A 16,572-nucleotide genomic window follows, 5' to 3' on the forward strand; every position below is an offset into this window, starting at 1 on the left:
ACGCCACATCCCTCTTCATACAGGGCCACCAATAGTCTCTTTTCAGGTCCAAATACATCTTAATGGCCCCGGGATGGATCGAAAACCTCGACCTGTGCCCCTCCCCCATCAAAATGGCACGTGCCCCGCCCTCAAATGGCACCCAAATCCGGCCCTGGAAGGTCATAAGCCCCCGACTATCGGCAATGAACTCAGATATCTAACCGATCACCCGTTCTCGCTTGCGGTTCTCCGATCTCATGGCCTCCACCTGAGCCTCCCGAATGGTGTCCAACACCGGAGTCATCACTGTCAATCTCAAGTAAACACCTCGTATCGGGGCACTCTCCGCCCTACGGCTCAGAGCATCAGCTACCACATTAGCTTTGCCCGGGTGGTACAGGATCTCACAATCGTAATCCTTTACCACGTCCAACCATCTCCTCTGGCGCATATTCAGGTTGGGCTGATCCATCAAATACTTCAAGCTCTTGTGGTCCGTGCATATGGTACACCGAACCCCATACAAATAGTGACGCCAGATCTTGAGGGAGAACACCACAACCCCCAACTCCAGATCGTGAGTAGGATACCTTGTCTCATGAGGCTTCAGCTGCCTCGATGCGTATGCTATCACATGCCCTCTTTACATCAGCACCGCACCCAATCCCGATATCGACGCGTCACAATATACCACAAAGTCCTCCAACACTGGAGCTTCGCATAATCTCTGGCGAAGTGTCTCGAATGAGGCCTGCTGCTCTGGGCCCCAAATGAATGCTACGCCCTTCCGGGTCAATCTGGTGAGAGGAACAGCAACCTTGGAGAAATCTCTGATAAATCTCCGATAATAGTCGGCCAATCCCAGAAAACTCCTAATCTCTGAGGGGGATCTCGGCACCTCCCAACTCATCACCGCCTCAATCTTGGCCGGGTCGACCAATATCCCGTTCTGGTTAACGAGATGCCCCTGGAACTGGACCTCTCGTAACCAAAAATCGCACTTGGAGAATTTGGCGTAAAGCCTCTCTGATCTCAGAACTCCGAGGATCTCCCTCAAATACTCCTCATGCTGCTCTCTAGATCTCGAATACACCAATATATCATCGATGAACACGATCACTGAACGGTCCAACATCGGCCTGCACACCCTGTTCATGAGATCCATGAACGCCGCTGGTGCATTGGTGAGCACGAAAGGCATCACCACGAACTCGTAGTGCCCGTAACGAGTCCTGAACGCTGTCTTCTGGATATCCTCATCACGCACCCTCATCTGATGATCCAGACCTCAAATCAATCTTGGAGAACCAAGACGCTCCCTGCATGTAACGACCAAAAATTTCAACCAATTTAAAACATTTTAATTCATTCAAAAACCATTAAGTTCATACATTCCGTTTTCAAAATAGTTTAAACATCAGAGTATCCCCCATAACCATATTACATATATCATAAAACATGAGGAGCGGTACGATCACGCCTTCGCCTTGCAACGATCTCCTGAAGTACCTGAAACATAACACTATAACTGTAAGCCCGAAAGCTTAGTGAGTTACCCCCAAAATACCAACCACACATAAACATACTCATAACATATCACAAATAGAACAACCATGCACATCAGGTCTACTGTGTGACTGGTTCGCCCGTACCGGGCCTTCAGTCCACCTGGTCCACCCTCCGAGTCTAGCCATGTACATCGAGTCTACAGTGTGATTGGTCCGCCCGCACCGGGCCTTCAATCCACCTGTTCCACTCTCTGAGTCTACAGTATGACTGGTCCGCCCATACCGGGCCTTCAGTCGGCCTGGTCCACTCTCCGAGCCGCGGCACGTCTGGTCCGCCCTCTTGGGGTCTTCAGCCTGTCTGGACCGCTCGATGGGCCTTCGGAATATCCGGTCCGCCCTGGGTATGTTGGCCTACAGCACAAAGCAGGACCCGCCTCAACCCAACCCCCGTCAAACAACCATGTGCACATAAAACAATTAATCACATAACAATCCTCAACCAGACAAACAGTCTAACAGATCACATAGCATATCAACATCCTAACCCGGATTCCGACCTAACCGGTCACTAGCATAACATTACCCTATATCCCGGGTACCGACCTTAACCAGGTCACTAACATAACACCATCCTAAATACCAGGATGCAGGTCTAGCAAAACAATAACATAACAAACAATACCCGGATTTCCATCCGATAAAGGACCGGCCTTGGTGCCGTAGACCCTGTCGATATAGTGAGGATAACTTACCTCGCAATTGCCGACTGGAAAGATAATATCAGCTGCTCCGACCACCGACACGAACTCTACCACCGTACACTATCAAGAACCAGATTCATAAGCACCAATATTACCAAAATACCCTTGGTAAACAAACTGGTCAACTCTTGGTCAAAGTCAAAGTCCTCAGTCAAAGTCAACCTCCCTGACTGACTCTACTCGCCGAGTCGACCCGTCGACTCGTCGAGTCCCTATACTCAGAAACTCCCATAACACGACTCAACCCACCGAGTCACCTCCCGACTCACTGATTCAAGGTTTGACCAGAAAAGGTTGGGGTTCTGCGACCAGACTCGCCGAGTCCAGAACAAACTCGCCGAGTCCAAGGCAATCTTCAACAGACTCGCCGAGTTGTTCTTCAACTCGCCGAGTTCATGCACATGTTCATACAACTCGCCGAGTCCCTTCAGTTCTTAATCCATACAGAGGCTTTTCGAGCCATGCAGAGGCTTGATGTGTGTGAAATGCACTGGTTTTAGTCCTACTTTTGAGTTATAAATTAAGCACACAAAGGCAGTGAACCTGTCTTTTAGTGGTATAGTTGGGTAAGTAGAGTGTCGAACTCAGGGAACGGTAAATTAAAACTAAAGACTAATTTTATCTAAATTAAATAGTAAATATGGGTTTTCTCTAGTTTTACAAGACTAGAAACTTACTAATACTACTTAGGCTAAGAACTAGAAAAAACAAAGATTTAACTGAATTTAATAATAAAAGGGACTTCTGTTTAGTTCAACTCAATTGATCCTATGGTTGATATTATGGTAATAGTGCAATGGATTAATTCTTCTATTGGCTACCGATTCAAGTGATTAGCCTTGCGTTCGCTACGATAATCCTTAGAAAACAAACTAACTCAAACAGTGATCAGTTGTCTAATTTAATTTAATTCACTAGATTATTTATTCGGGTTAATTTAGACTTGTAATAGCTAACTAAATTGGTCCTTTAGTTAACCTCTTGCTGATGGTCATCAAACAAGCTCACACATGAATTTACCTAATTTTTCTTATTAATTCTAGTTTCACGTTCGTTAGTCCTAGACATATGATAAAGTGGTCACATAAACATATGGGGTTGATAATTAAAAGATGTTCATACTATTTAATTATCTTCCTATTAACAGAAAATTAGTTATCATTCACACACAAGGTTCTTTAACAAGCTAAAATTAACAAAATCACAAATATCTAATTAATCCTACCATTAATCAAACCAATATATCAATTTTGTATCCCCAAACAGAAGTTTAAGAGTTTTAGCTCATGATTGAGGTAATTAACAGCAATAAAACGAATTCTAATTGTCTAACCATAATTGAGAAACAATAGATTAAGTAGAATGATGAGAATGTGCCTCAAATCTTCTTCGGAATTGGATTCTAGGTTGTATCTTCGTTCTCTAGGGTTCTTCTGGTTCTTCAATCGCAGCTTGCTTCTCCCCAAAGGTTCCAGAAGTCCTTCAATCGGATTAAGACCCGCTATTTATAATTATCACAAAACAGGGGCTACTCGGCGAGTAGGTCGTGGACTCGCCGAGTACTAGTGTGAAATCCGTGTTCGGTAAGGAATCTTGACTTTTCTTTCGGGAACATTCTAATGAACTCGCCGAGTACATGCGTGGACTCGCCGAGTAGGTGTGTAGTTTTCCCTTTTTCTTCATTCTTTGGTCTCTAATTGCTTCTCCTTTTTCCTTTCTGCTTCCAAGCATGTCTTTTGGACTGAAAACACAATATAAGCATTATTAAGTACCTTTTGTCCATATTATGCATATAATTAGCCAAAAATGAATAGAAATATATGTTAAACATATGATTAATTATACACATATCAAAATACCCCACACTTGACTTTTGCTTGCCCCCAAGCAAAACTGAATTTTAACACATTAGAATAACATAGGACAACTCAAGTCAAACCCAGCCATTATGCCAAGACCGCAACGCGCACATTTGTGTCTAAAATTTTCCTAATAACCCCCCATACTCTAAATACTCACAATCCTCATAAACATTCGCCCACTCACCCCGAACTATGCTCATTTTATGCATCCCTCCGAATCCATCCTCAGAAAACCTCTTAACCTCAAGGTGTTTTTGGTTGAGTAACCCAAGCATACATAATCTAGATAATTACAATTTATGATACCACATTGGAGCTCTTTGGAATTCTTCATTTCTTTGGCATTTGATCTTTGATCTCTTTGAATTCACCACTTTGCTGTTTGGTTTTTGGTATCTTCAACTTTTTGAATTTCTTGGAATTTTTGATCTTCTAATTTCATATTTGACTTTGATGCTCCAAAAATTCTTCAAACTTTTCTTTTGTAATTCTCTATTTTTTTTCATGTAACTCGCTTTTTTTTCACTCAGTACCTACATGCTTAAGCAGGGGCACTCAACTTCAACCTTTATTGATTAATGATAACAATTTTCCTGGATACATTTCAAGTACACGATGCTAAACATATTGCATCCTTCAGGCTAAGCGAGGTTGTGTTTTTGTCCCATGATTTCACTAGAATAAGGGGGCCACAAATGCACTATAACGTATATAGGCTCAACTAAACATTTGGGTCTTCATACAATCATCCACACAATTCTAACATGGAATCCTAATTACTTTTTACCAAAATTTTCTAAATTAAATCCTAAGTAACATCTTTGGTATGCAATAGTGCAAATTTTTTTTTTAAAAAAATAGACCTAAATTATGATATTAGGATTCTAAATTTGCTAAGGTTCAACCAACCCCCTACCCTACACTTATTTCATGCAATGTCCCCATTGCATGCTATGCATGATAAAGAAAAATACTAAAGTATAGAGGGAATTGGAACAAACTCCCCTGGAATAGCAGTGGCGAGGCTGATCATCTTCAATTTAGCTCCATCTTTGAATGACTTTAAACATGGGAACAGCTCATCCATGTCTTGGGTGTCATGTCGCGTGTGGTAGACTTGCAAATGACTCAAATATGTAGGATACAGCTCCTAGAAACCTCCAGCAATGATTCTCTATGAAAGAGTTGGATAAAACTGCAACGAACGTGCCCAAAACAACTCTGGAATCCGAAAAATGATGATGGACTCGGCGAGTAAGTCGTGTACTCGGCGAGTATGTTGCTAACTTGCAGAGAAGTCGTGTAATTGTCCATGCACTCGCCGAGTAGGATATGTGCACTCGGCGAGTAGGCGCTGAGTTTTCCTTTCGACGGAAGTGCTGGATTGGGGTAATTCAGTGACTCTTTTTCTAATTACTTCAGTAATAAAGCACTCTACACTCCCAACTCTAACGGACTCGAACTTAATGGAAAAGACTTCGCACTCTCAATTGAACATTCCTTACTTGACCCTTGACCCATAAGACTTCTAAATACATCCTAACCTTCCAATCCTGAAAAAAAAATGCAGACAAAAGTGAAAGCAACCAAAAGTCCTAACAAGAAATAAAATCATCCAAGTTTAACAAGTTGTCCAAATCAAGCATCACGAAAATAAATTAAAAACACAAAAGAAACATTCTTCATCATCCATGTCGGCTCCTCCAGCTCCACTTCCTCCTCCTTAGCCTTCTTGTACTCGTCATAAGGGAGCCACTCTTTCTTTGGTCTACGCCAATCTTCATCATATCGGTCTCCACTTGAGTAACAAACTTGCACCTTTTTGTTGCCATTCTCATCCAAGTCGCAGTCTCTAGTAAGGTGAGGCCCATTGCAATTTTCGCAACCCACCCGAATAGCATGTATCGTTTGGTCCATTTTATCCATCCTCCTATCCATGGTTTTTAGCATAGCCATAACTGCTGACAAGTCTTCTGAAGCTGCATAGGCGTCCCCCCTCGCCACATCATTTCTTGGATTGTGGTATTCTCTAGAATGCTTAGAGAATTCTTCAATTAGTTGCTTTATCACTGGAGGTGCCTTCTTCGTGAGTGGACCTTGCGAGTCAAGTAATTGCCTAGTGGTAACATTTACTCCATCATAGAAGATGGAGACTTCTTGTTGACTATTGAGGTCATGATGTGGGCAATTCCTTAGCAGGCTCTTGTACCTCTCCCAAGCTTCATATAGTGATTCTCCAGCTTGTTGTTCAAAGTTAGCTATGGCTTTCTTTAGCTTGGATATCTTGGATGGCGGGCAGAATTGATCAATGAACTCTTCTTTCATTTGGGCCCATGTAGTGATAGATCCTGGGGGCAATGACTTGAGCCAATCCTTGGCAGCACCCTTCAAAGTAACCGGAAGCATGCGAAGTAGCTGAGTTTCCCGAGGCACATTTGGAACATTGAAATAATCAGCTACATCATTGACTTCGTCCAAGTGTTTGTAAGCGTCTTCGTGGTCTTTGCCTGTGAAGGGGATCTCCTTAAGTAGAGCCATGATGTGACCCTTGAGCTCAAAAGTAGCAGTAGCGGGAATTGCGGGTTGCACCAGTCCCGGTCCGGTATCATCGCATATCCTCTTCTTCCATTCCCCCATGGGGACTTCATCAATGTTAGCCATGAGAATAGCTAATTCGTCGTCGGAATCGGAAACGTGACCGAAAATGCCCCAAATCAATGTTAGCCTCTAACTCTAATTAGCTCATAATCATACCAAAAATGCCCCAAATCTCAAATGATAATAGATCTAGATGCAAAAGAGCCCAAGCAACAGATTATTACCTCCAATATAAGCTCCAACTGAAGTAGATCCCGGATCTACACTACTCCTTTGCAGCAAGCCTCTTGATCTTCAAGCCCTTTTCCAAGATTTCCTCTTCCAAAGCTCTATTCTCTCTATTAATGGAAGCTCACACGAAATTAGGGTTTCTGGAACTCTTTGGGGGGTTTTGGAGGCTGGGAGAAGGACATAAAGTCCTTTAAATAGGGTGCAACCCTCGGGATTAGGGTTTTCTCATTCCAGCACCAACTCGTCGAGTCCAAGCCTCCGACTCGGCGAGTTGATCACTTAATCCGCGATCCAAACCCGCTCCGACTCGGCGAGTAAGCGTACCTACTCGTCGAGTCCCTTCCTTTATTTACACTTAGAACCTTTCACTTCTTGTTCCGAACTTGGGATGTTACAATTCTCCCCCACTTAAATTAGGCTTCGTCCTCGAAGCCTTCGGCAACTCAACTTTCGTGTGATACTCCCACAATGCATCAACTGATCTTAACTGACCCAGATTTCCTTTAAACACTGCTATCGGATCCTTAAAATTTATCTCTTCCCTTGCAGGGTCCTGATAACTGCTTCAAGCCGGCCACCGGCTTCCTTGCTCTGATGACAATGCTCATCAACTGAGTGCCACCTGAAGACACTACCTTACTTCCGTCCTACGAATTCATTCGCAACTTGCGAAAACTGGTTACCACAACACCCACTGAGCTCTTGCCAAGGCACTAATCCATCTTCCTTCGCCCAAAAATTGGCGATAACCCTGATAACTGCAACCTGGAATGAATCCTGTTCCACCTTCGGGTTCTATCCCTTACGCTCTGACAGGATGCCGCATCCTTCAGCTCTCATAACCCATCAACCAACCATATCGCGTAACCACTCGTATCTGGCCTAAACAGCCTCGGCCTGGAATAACAACACGCCAGGTCCAATCAATCATAGGGTCCGGTCATCCTTATGATGGAATACCCCATATTGAACTAACTCCTTATACACAACTCAGCCTACAGCCATACTCGGAACCAAGGACCTTGTCCTTGCGTCGCCCTCGAACCCTTCGGTTCGACACAACGGAGTGCAACCCACTCATACCTCTCTATAACGATCTCTAGGTCCTTGACCTCTGACTGTAATATCCTTATGCAGTCCTCAACACCGGTCCAGACTACTCCCGAGTCTGTTATCCTGGTGAATCACCTTTCTCTGTCCCATTCCCCAATCTGGAACCACTATCCTCCTCCTCTTCCAAGGAGACCGAAAACATGCCTGCGCATCATCCAACACTGCCACAACCTCAACGGGCATCCAACCCGTATGTGCTTCCATATATCTGGTACAATCCCAGTGCTTGCTACCAAACACTTCCGATCATCCATTTACTCTACTGCCTTCCTCTCAGAGGACCCACACTCCTTCCAGAGTTACATACCTTCCCTCTCCAGGAAGTCTACTCAACGATCCTTACCTCACCTATAAGTGCTACTGCTAAACTCCACTCTACACTATCCATGTAGAGCAACCGCTATTCTCGAACTCCCCTGTACTCCGAATCCGATCACATAACTAACAAGGCCCACGTACGGCCTCCAGCCAACTCTATCATCATGATCAATACTTGGGGCTAGACCACATCGATTACTATTGCACGGCGGCGTATTCACTCATTCTCCGTATACCGATCTACTAACCCATCCAGAGTCTTCAGCATGACTGGACCGCCTTACCAGGCCTTCAGCCTATCTGGACCACTCTCAGAACCTTCAGCATGTCTGGACCGCTCTCCTGGGCCTTCAGCCTGTCTGGACCGTTCCCCGAGCCTTCGGCCTGACTGGTACGCCCTCCGACCTTCAGTCTATCCGGGCCGCTCGAAACTGCCGTACATCGCCCTGAACCATTCTTCCCTGGAGTCTCTCCCATACATACTGTTCTAGCCATCTTGGGGTTCCGAACTCCAGCTCTATTCCATATACTCAATTCCTGGCCTAACCCTAGGCCTTACAACAATCAGTCACCCTTTCCGAAAACCATGGTATGTGCTCCGCCCCACTTGTCTACCACTTGCTCTCACCGATCCACACCCTCAGCAAAACACCGCTGAAATCCAAACAACTAACCATCCTTGGATGCATGTTGTTTTCATCGGAGAATTTTCCAATTCTCCCCCACTTAGTGCACCGACTACTAATCACCGATGCCCCAAACGGGCTTAGCTCAATCGTCCTTACTCCATAGATTCCCTCTTAACCATGAACTGACTCCCTCGGGAGTGAGTAACCTTCACCGTATAACCCTTCCGCCATCGCACACCTGAACTCCAAGGAGGTTCGAATCCCAACTGAACACTCCTCGTAATGCAGTCGCTAATCCAAGCAACGAGATCATATACCTTATCTTTCATCCAAGAATCCTCCTGAACGCTAACTACCACTCCTAACTACTAAGATCCTCAATCATACTATGAAACATGCGGAACAATGCAGACAGATTTACAATACCACACAAATAAGAAGATAACAAGATGGAAACATACCCGCAGCTGCATCTGGCTCTGCCCTGACCTCCTCTGCTGTAAGCTGGAATGCGCATCCCTGAGCCCTCGGAGGCTCCGCTCCACCCTGACCTTCACCCGTAATCCTCAAAGTGGCCGGCGCTGGGGCCTGCACCGGTCTTGCCACAAGTTGTGGACAGCTGGCCCTCAAGTGTCCAACCTGATGGCAGTGATAACAAATCCTCATATCATGTACCGGGGCTGACTGACGGCAATCCCTCGCATAATGCCCCCCTCTCCCGCACTTGCGACGTGCACCATCGGACCTACAAACTCCGGTATGACCCTTCCCACACTTCTCACAAGTGTGGCTGCTCTGACTTCCAATCCTAGAGTCAACGGTCTTAGGCCGTTTTGACGCCGACTGCGACTGCACCGGGGCCTACCTCGGCTCTCGTAACTGCAACTCCATCTCTAACTCACGTCGTCTAGCGGCCTCCTGCAACTCTAACAAGGTATCACACCTCTGCGTGGACACAAACTGTCTAATATCTCTCTTGAGCATACTCAGATACCGGGACATCTGAGCCTGCTCCGACGCGAACTCCGGGCAAAACATCGCCCTCTCAGTGAACATCCTGGTGATCTCCGTCACCGACTCTGAATCCAGCTTCAGCTCCAGGAACTCCTGATCCAACCTCTCTCTCTCAACCCGTGGAACATAACGAGTGCTGAACATCTCCCGGAACTGATCCCAAGTAACCGCAGCCCGCTGCGCATCAGAATAAGTTCCCGTAGTCAACCTTCACCAATCCTTCGCCCCGAGCCTCAAAAGGTTCAGAGCACACCTCACCCTCTGATCCACAGGGCATGAACACGTAAAGAAACAACCCTCCACGTCTGACAACCATCTCATAGCAATGATAGGATCCTGAACTCCATCAAAGGTAGGGGGCTTCGTGTTATCGAAGTCCCGATACTGAAAGCCTCGACCGGATCCTCCTCCTGCCGCTGCTACAGCCGCTGTAGCTGCCGCGGCAGCCGTCTCAGTAAGAGCTGCATAACGATCATCGAAGTACTCCCTCATAACGGACTTAATAGTCCCAAACAACTCCGAGATCTGACCCCGGACAATCTCGACAACCTCCTCGCGGATGATCTCCCTGACCCGATCCTCTGTCAACATTGGCTCCTCCTGGCCGATAATCTCAGGTGCCACTGGTGCCTCCTGCTCACCCTGTCCTGATCCCGATCCGGATCCGGTCACGACACGCCTCGTAATCGCCATACTGCAATACAACAACGAGACCCTTAGACACATCACATATCCACCCGAGGAACTATCTCATAACCGATACCCTAGAGAGTTGTGACTTCCTTGATACGCGTATGGGTCATGTGCTTTCAGTAGTACGGGCCCATACTACCTTCCACACCTACCCATATTTGTCTCAAGTATCACCACAACACTCTAACCATATATACACACTCCCGCTCAAACCTCACTCCTAGAGGAAAAGCTGCATATCTCATATAAGGAAAACCCTAGGCTAGTGGGCATCCCATAATCAGGCAACTCTATCATGAAATTCCTGAAGATCCCTAGCCTAGTGCTAGCATGCTGTTCTAACATATCACATGATCTAATAACTTGTATGGTATTTTGGGGTCTACTTACTGGCTCTGGCTGATCGTACCCTCTGCATCCACCTTTACTTATTTCGAAAACCTTTTGAAAACCATTTTGAAAATCCCTCCTTGATTTGAGACTGGATTCACACGAATGTTCCTCCAATTCACTCAAACCAAGGCTCTGATACCAACTTGTAACGACCAACAATTTCAACCAATTTAAAACATTTTAATTCATTCAAAAACCATTAAGTTCATACATTCCGTTTTCAAAATAGTTTAAACATCAGAGTATCCCCCAGAACCATATCACATATATCATAAAACATGAGGAGCGGTACGATCACGCCTTCACCTTGCCACGATCTCCTGAAGTACCTGAAACATAACACTACAACTGTAAGCCCGAAAGCTTAGTGAGTTACCCCAAAAATACCAACCACACATAAACATACTCATAACATATCACAAATAGAATAGCCATGCACATCAGGTCTACTGTGTGACTGGTCCGCCCGCACCGGGCCTTCAGTCCACCTGGTCCACCCTCCGAGTCTAGCCATGTACATCGAGTCTACATTGTGATTGGTCTGCCCGCACCGGGCCTTGAATCCACCCGGTCCACTCTCTGAGTCTACAGTATGACTGGTCCGCCCACACCGGGCCTTCAGTCGGCCTGGTCCACTCTCCGAGCCGCGACACGTCTGGTCCGCCCTCTCGGGGCCTTCAGCCTGTCCGGACCGCTGGCTGGGCCTTCGGAATATCCGGTCCGCCCTGGGTATGTTGGCCTACAGCACAAAGCAGGACCCGCCTCAACCCAACCCCCGTCAAACAACCATGTACACATAAAACAATTAATCACATAATAATCCTCAACCAGACAAACAGTCTAACAGATCACATAGCATATCAACATCCTAACTAGGATTCCGACCTAACCGGTCACTAGCATAACATTACCCTATATCCTGGGTACCGACCTTAACCAGGTCACTAACATAACACCATCCTAAATACCAGGATGCAGATCTAGCAAAACAATAACATAACAAACAATACCCGGATTTCCATCCGATAAAAGGCCGGCCTTGGTGCCGTAGACCCTGTCGATATAGTGAGGATAACTCACCTCGCAATTGCCGACTGGAAAGATAAGATCAGCTGCTCCGACCACCGACACGAACTCCACCACCGTACACTATCAAGAACTAGATTCATAAGCACCTATTTGGTAAACAAACTGGTCAACTCTTGGTCAAAGTCAAAGTCCTCAGTCAAAGTCAACCTCCCTGACTGACTCTACTTGCCGAGTCGACCCATCGACTCGTCGAGTCCCTATACTCAGAAACTCCCATAACACGACTCAACCCACCGAGTCACCTCCCGACTCACTGATTCAAGGTTTGACCAGAAAAGGTTGGGGTTCTGCGACCAGACTCGCCGAGTCCAGAACAAACTCGCCGAGTCCAAGGCAATCTTCAACAGACTCGCCGAGTTGTTCTTCAACTCGCCGAGTTCATGCACATGTTCATACAACTCGCCGAGTCCCTTCAGTTCTTAATCCATACAGAGGCTTTTTGAGCCATGCAGAGGCTCCAAGCCATAGATCCATTCTTCTACAGCCTAACCCTCACATAAAGTTGCAAACTTTACGTGAAACCAAGGAGATATAAGTCCAAAACACTTCTAGGGCTAGGGTTTATGACAAAGGGGCTTCACCAACAACTCAAAGACTGATGCTTTATGACTTTCTGGACCAACACAAGTCTAGATCTGAAGTAGCAACCTCAGATCTAAGCCTCTAACTCTAATTAGCTCATAATCATACAAAAAATGCCCCAAATCTCAAATGATAATAGATCTAGATGCAAAAGAGCCCAAGCAACAGATTTTTACCTCCAATATAAGCTCCAACTGAAGTAGATCCCGGATCTACACTACTCCTTTGCAGCAAGCCTCTTGATCTTCAAGCCCTTTTCCAAATTTCCTCTTCCAAAGCTCTATTCTCTCTATTAATGGAAGCTCACACGAAATTAGGGTTTCTGGAACTCTTTGGGGGGTTTTGGAGGCTGGGAGAAGGACATAAAGTCCTTTAAATAGGGTGCAACCCTCGGGATTAGGGTTTTCTCATTCGAGCACCAACTCGTCGAGTCCACGCCTCCGACTCGGTGAGTTGATCACTTAATCCGCGATCCAAACCCGCTCCGACTCGGCGAGTAAGCGTACCTACTCGTCGAGTCCCTTCCTTTATTTACACTTAGCACCTTTCACTTCTTGTTCCGAACTTGGGATGTTACACTACAACTGATCGAACAAATCATCGATCCTCGGTAAGGGGTAACGGTTCTTGACAGTCAGCTTGTTCAACTCCCGGTAATCAATGCACATCCGGTGTGAACCATCCTTTTTCTTGACAAAAAGGATCGGCGCTCCCCACGGTGAGCTACTCGGCCGTATAAACCCCTTTCCCAGCAGCTCCTGAAGCTGCGAGGATAACTCCTGCATCTTTGGAGGTGCAAGGCGATAGGGCGCCTTGGCGATAGGCGCTGCCCCCGGAACCAAATCGATACAGAACTCCACCTGCCTCTCGGGAGGCACACCCGACAACTCCTCGGGGAAAACATCCGGGAACTCACGCACTATCGGGACCTCATCGACCGACCTCGGTCTCTCTGCACCTACCTTCGTATCCACCACATAACCCACAAACCCACTACAGCCCTGCTGTAGACTCTGCCTCGCTCTCGCAGCTGAACAAAATGCCGACCCAGAACGGGTACCCTCGCCATACACCGTAAGAACTCCCTTACTAGGGTCTCGTATGGTCACCAACTGTCGCTCGCAGTCGATAACCGCTCCAAATCTGCTCAACCAGTCCATGCCCACGATGACACAGACATCTCCCATAGCAATCGGGACTAAATCAATCGGAAACTCAACGCCGAAGATCTCGAGTACACATCCTCGAATCACATCAGTGGCATACACTGCTCTCTCGTTAGCTATGGAAACTCGCAAAGGTCGACTCAACGCCTCTCGACAAATACCGATGTGCTGACTAAAGGCTAACGACATAAAAGACCGACTCGCACCCGAGTCAAATAACACCAAAGCAGGTACATAACACACAAGAAATGTACCTACGCATATCACAATATAAGCATAACACCACAAACTCAAAATAAACGGATGAAAGAATACATACCAGCCACAACATCAGGTGCTGCGCGGACCTCCTCCGCTGTCAACTGGAAGGCTCTCCTGCGAGCCTTTGGCGCCTCGGCCTTCACCGGCCGACTCTCCATAGCTCGAATAGCAGCATGGACAGATCCCTGAGAAGCTCCCTGAGCTGACCCTCGTAGCTGCGGACACTCGGCCCTCCGGTGTCCGATCTGGTTGCAGTGAAAACAAACTGCAAACCCTTTGGGGCAATCCTTGGCCATGTGCCCCTCCTTGCCACACTTGTAGCAAGACCCTGCTCCGCACACCCCCTCATGACTCTTGCCGCACTTGCCACAAGTGCGCCCCTTCTGGTTCCCTGATCTCGAATCGGTGGGCTTAGCCCACTTGGCAGCCGGCTGGGAATGTGCCGTTTGCCGATCCCTCCCCTGAGACTCCGTTTCCTCCCTGGCCCGAGTCTCTAGCTCAATCTCCCTCTTCCGGGCATTTTCCTGAAGCTCGGAAAATGTCTGGTATGTCGAGTTCGCCACGAAATCGCGGATGTCTCTCCTCAAAATACTCAAATATCTGCTCATGCGTGCCTGCTCGGAAGACACGTGCTCAGGGCAGAACATCGCCCTCTCATGAAACATCCTGGTGATCACTGTAACAGACTCGGTATCCTGATTGAGGGTCAGAAACTCCTGGGCCAAACGTTCCCTTTCCACCGGGGGAACGTACTCATCTCGAAACATAGTGGTGAACCTCTCCCAGGTCACCGCAAGGAGCTCTGCAGAAGTGAAGTGTGCTGTCACAAACTTCCACCAGTCCTTCGCTCCCAAGTGAAGCTGGTTCAAAGCAAACCATACCCTCAGATGCTCCGGACATGAACATATGTAGAAGCACCCCTTAATGATAGATATCCACCTCATCGCGGCTATCGGATCCTGAGTCCCATCAAACTGTGGTGGCTTCGTGTTGCTGAACTCCCGGTACAACAACGCGTCACCCCCCTGCGGCCTGGCAGCAGCAATGGCTGCAGTGGCTGCAGCAACAGCAACATCAGTAAGAGCAGCATACCGCTCATCAAAAGTCTCAATCCGTGTGGTCTTGATAGACCCGAACATCTCTGGAATCTCAACGCGGATGGAAGCAGCCACCTCATCATGAATCATCTGGCTGAGCTCCTCATCGCTCACACCCCCTCGCTAGTCCCTGGCCTGTGGCGTGTCCCAACCATGATGTCTCTCTGAAACACAACACAAGATATCAGAGACTCGCTCGAGTGTACACACACTCGATATCCCATTCCTACTTGATCCCTCGTACCCTAAGGATTCTTACTTGGGCTGCACACTGATCCGGTGCCTTCGGTAGTACGGGCCCAATACTACCGTCCACACCGCATCAATATTCACCCCAAGTCCTCCTCCTAGGATCGAAGTCCCAAGTACTCTACTCTCTCTATACATAGTCTACTCTCTAGCAGATCTCTGATAAGCTCCTCGTTGCTATCTATTCACACTCAAGCATCTCCTAGCAGCAAAATCCCTAGGCTAAGGCATCACAAATCAGGCCACTCTAGTCCTAATAAGAATACCTAGCCTACTCTAGCATGCATATCATATTATAACATATCCCATAACTCATACTATAAGGGTATTTTGGGAAATCACCGTTCGGGCGCTGGCTGATCGTACACACTGCTCTGCTCTGCTCTTTCAAAAACTTTTTACTCTTGAGGAAAATTTTTGTGAATTTTATTTTGAAAATCTCTCAAATCCTCAGTTTGAGTTCAGATACGTCCGAAGGTGCACCCGAATCCCTCAAACCAAGGCTCTGATACCAACTTGTAACACCGTAAATTTAAAAACAATTTTTCACTTTTAAAGATATAATTTCATTCATAAGTATTCTCAAATCCCAATGTATCACATATCAAATACATAAAAAAACACATCCCAAGATCTAAATGTATAAAACTCCAATAGTGTGTACTGATCATGTCGGCTCCTTCCCGCGATCCTCACTGGTACCTGAAACACATAACACAAAACTCTGTAAGCATAAATGCTTAGTGAGTTCCCCAAAATACAACACACAACACATATTAGCCACTCGAGGCTATAACTCTGTTTGACCCTCTGGTCAATGTGTCTCAGTGGGACCCTCCAGTCCCATAGCTCTGTGGGCCCTCTGGCCCTAACTCTGTGGACCTTCCGGTCCTAACTCTGTAAACTCTGTAACATACATAGCATAAATCACATAGAAATCACATCATGCAAAAGCATACAAAATACTCCGTCACATAACTCTAATTACCACTCTAGGTAAAGTATAGTGATAAGACTCACCTCGGG

At 46.6% G+C, this 16,572-nt stretch overlaps 1 non-coding gene across 1 annotated transcript; it reads left to right on the plus strand.

The window, feature by feature from the left end:
• Positions 1-6,283: 6,283 nt before the first annotated feature.
• LOC145151689 (small nucleolar RNA R71) lies at positions 6,284-6,390 on the plus strand. Its single transcript, XR_013732250.1, has one exon. It is a non-coding gene; the product is annotated as a small nucleolar RNA R71 (small nucleolar RNA).
• Positions 6,391-16,572: the final 10,182 nt, after the last annotated feature.

The sequence above is a fragment of the Lactuca virosa genome, chromosome 1, assembly GCF_052849685.1.
Source record: "Lactuca virosa cultivar CGN04683 chromosome 1, Lactuca_virosa_CGN04683_v6, whole genome shotgun sequence".
Taxonomy (NCBI): Eukaryota; Viridiplantae; Streptophyta; class Magnoliopsida; order Asterales; family Asteraceae; genus Lactuca; species Lactuca virosa.